The sequence below is a fragment of the Tupaia chinensis genome, unplaced genomic scaffold (assembly GCF_000334495.1).
Source record: "Tupaia chinensis unplaced genomic scaffold, TupChi_1.0 Scaffold144053_1, whole genome shotgun sequence".
Classification (NCBI taxonomy): domain Eukaryota; kingdom Metazoa; phylum Chordata; class Mammalia; order Scandentia; family Tupaiidae; genus Tupaia; species Tupaia belangeri.
The window spans coordinates 1-3,720 of NW_006203905.1; positions in this window are offsets into that span (position 1 = coordinate 1).

A 3,720-nucleotide genomic window follows, 5' to 3' on the forward strand; every position below is an offset into this window, starting at 1 on the left:
GTCTGTCATGCCATCTGGAACACATTTTCTATAGGTTGAAGGCATACTGTGGAAGTAAGAATTCTTTGTGCCCTCCACAGAACTGACACTCCCAACAGAGTGCTCAGCTGGCAGACACAATCCAGTTCCACCTCATTCTCAGCTCATCGCATAGGGTTTTTAATCTGTGGTGAGCCAGAGGTCTTCCCCCTGCAGTACCTCCTGCTGGTAGCTGCCAGTTATTATCCTCCCTAAATGGTCCACTTAACCAACTAAATGTGTCCTCTCCATGTGGCTGTCATCCTCCACAGAAGTCCTTGGAATGGGTGGTGACCCCAGATATGGACTTGCTGAGTGCAGGGCAGTGGGTCCACAGAGAGTGATTCTTGGGCAGAAGTTGTGTTGTTGGGACCAAGACTCTGAGACACACTGGAGGTTCATCAAGAGCACCCTGTTAATAGGCTCCTAACTAGCCTTGTGCTTTGTAAAAAATATGCATAGCTGAAAATATGTGACAGTTCTTGTACCTCATTGTATCTCAACTGTTGAGGGTTGTTTTTTTTTTTTTTTTCCCCACAGTAACAGTTTAACTTCGGAAAATTTATTATTATTATTTAATTTGTAATTTGGCCAGAGAGAGAGAGGAACTGAGAAAGCAATCTGCCAGGTCCAGGACTCAAATTGTGGTCAGCCATGTGGGAGTGCAGCTCCCCAACCACCATGCCACTTGCCAGTCCTTCCTCAGGAATTCTTTATTGTTTGGCTTTTCTTCTTTTAGAAAGGATTCCTGGAACAAAAAATACAAAATTGCATAATGGGAAGATCACTTTTCAGATGTTTGCTCATTCCACCTAAAACTGAACTCCTAGAAAAAACCCTGTTTTTAAGTTCCTTACCTTTTTAAAGAATGACTTTTTAAAATAAGTACTCTCAGACTACTCATAGGGCCAGCACATGGTGTGGAGGTTAAGGTGCTGAATTCCCACATGGTTGACCATTGTTTGAGTCCCAGACCTGGTGACTTGCTTTCTCACTTTCCCTATCTCTCTGATCAAATTTTAAAAACAATAAGAATAAATAAAATTAAATCAATCTTAAATCACACAAAAGACTACTCAGAAACTAAGATAGTTACATCAACAACTTAAAAAACATAGGTATACACAAGTTTGTGCACATGCATCTGAGCACATTCATCTAATCACACACACTATGATGCTACCCAAAAACCGAGTAATTGATATTCTCATGAGTCTTTCATTTCTTAGAATTTGCATAAATAGTGTCTGTTTTGTTCAAATGTGTATTCAGGTTTTTGTCATAGGGTACATGAGCTCATCAGAGAGAAGCAGCAAGAATGAAAGTAAAAAATTCCTCCCACCCCCCAGAAATATGGTCAGACCACATTTCCTTCTCCATTTTCCTATTGGGATTTTGGGCATGCACACACACATGCTCAGCTTGAATTTGAAGTAGCTAAATTCAGGACTCAAATTATGGTCAACCATGAGGGATTCCAGTACCTTAACCACTATGCCACTTGCTTGCTCCCAAATCTATGCTTTAAATAAAACAGAAAGCTGAGTATCATCTCTCTCTCTCCCTCTCTCTCTCTTCATTATGTATATGCATAGACACCATTTTATATATTTTTTCTTTTTCATAAATCTACTTTTTAAAGTTTGTTACTGTTACAGAGTTATTGCACTGCCAAACCATGCCTGAGAATACAAAAAAAGAAATGGTGCAATGGACAGCCTCATCCACCAATCACACAGTATATTAACACTTGATTCATGTGCATTTTGGCAATTTCACAATATTTTTAAAAGTTGTAACAAGAGATGAAATTTATTTTTTCCCTAGCTCTATCTCTCTGTCTCTGTCTTTCTGGCGAGTGCACACACCCTACAGCAAAAAAGAAAAAAAAAAGATCTTTCTAAAGGAGAATACAGGGTGTTGAGATTCCCGAAAATTATAGTGTTTCAACCTATCTCTCTTCTTAGCTCTCACAGTCTTCCCTTCTCACAGTCTTCTCTTCACGTATTTATGTGCTCCTGAATTGGGTGCATAGCTATGTATAAGCATTAGATCTTCTTGATGAATTAGCCCATTTACTAATGTATAATGACCTTTGTCTCTTTTTACAGTTTTTGTCTTAAAGCCTATTTTATCTGAAATCAGTATCACAACTCCAGCCCTGTTTCAATTTCCATTTAGATAGAATATCTTTTTCCAGTCCTTCACTTTGTAGTCTATGTCTTTATCCATTATGTGCCTTTCTTGTAAGCAACAAATAGAGGGATTCTTTTATTTTTTTAATCAATTCAACCAATCTGTCTTTCTTGATTGCAAAATTTAATCCATTAATCTTCAATGTTATTATCAATATTTCCAGAAATATTTCTACCATTAAGTGAGCCATTTTCTTGATTTTTTTTCTCTTATATCTGTCTCTCTGACTTTTTAGTTTTCCTGATAAAGCATTCCCTTCAGAATCTCTTGAAGAGCTGATCTGGAGTTGGTAAATTCTTCCAGGTTTTGTTTACCTGAGAATGTTTCTATCTTTTCTTTTTCCCATGTGAAGGAAAATCTTGTCATGTATAGTATTCTTGGTTGAAATTGTTTTTCCCTTAACACTTTGACTATATTTCCCCATTCTTTCCAACCCTGCATTGTTTTTGATGAGAGGGCCAATGTTAGCCTGATTGAATAAATTTTGTAAGTAACTTGATGCTTCCCTCTTAGCAATTTTTGTATCTTGTATGTGGTTTTGTCCAATTTGGCTATGATGTGCCTTAGAGAGGCTCTTCTAGGTTTGATTCTATTTGGGGTCCCATGTATTTCTTGGGTCTGGATATTTGAATGCCTGTCTACGTTTGGAAAGTTTTCTTGTAGGATTTCATGGATTAAATTATTAATTCCCTTAGTATTTTGTTCCTTTTCTAGGATACCAATTATCCGAATGTTTGGGCACTTGGTAGTATCTAGTATTTCTTGTGTATTATCCTCATTTTTCTTGGTTGTTTTCTCAGTTTTTTTGATAGCTTTTCCTGGTCAGAGGTTTTGTCTTTTACATTTAAAATTTGATCTTCTGCCTGACCTAACATACTTTTAATACTTTTAAGGGAAGTTTTAATTTCCTGTATCACATTCTTCATCTCTAACAATTCCATTTGATTCTTTTTTATGGTATCTGCCTCTTCTTTCAAATCGTGAGAGAACTCCCTCATCTGCAGCTCATTGTCTCCTTTCTCTTGCATCTCATTTAGTTTATATTTAGTATAAATATTCTGAATTATTTATCTGACATTTCCATAAGTTCCATTATGTTGAGGAATTACTATTTTTCCCTTGGGGGAGAGAAATTTTATTGGTTGCTCATATTTCTTTTGTCTGCAATGATTTCTAGTCATCCTATGATCTACACATTTCAAAATTATTCAAGGTATCTTTGGGCATTCATAGAATGCAGGAGTAAGCAATTGGTGATCTCTCTTCTACTCTACCTCTCTGTTGTTCACTAGCACCTTACACTGTTGTCACTGATCCTTGGTGACTTAAAGTCCTCCCTATTTCTAGAGAACAGGTGTGCCTGAACTTCTCCACTGAGCTTCAAATCAGAAACAAAGAAGAGAGTATGTGGTGTACATTGTGTACCACATGCCTTAGAAAATGCTGAAATACTGTCCCCACTTAATATATACACTCTATGACTGAAACTGATTGACTAAAGGATAT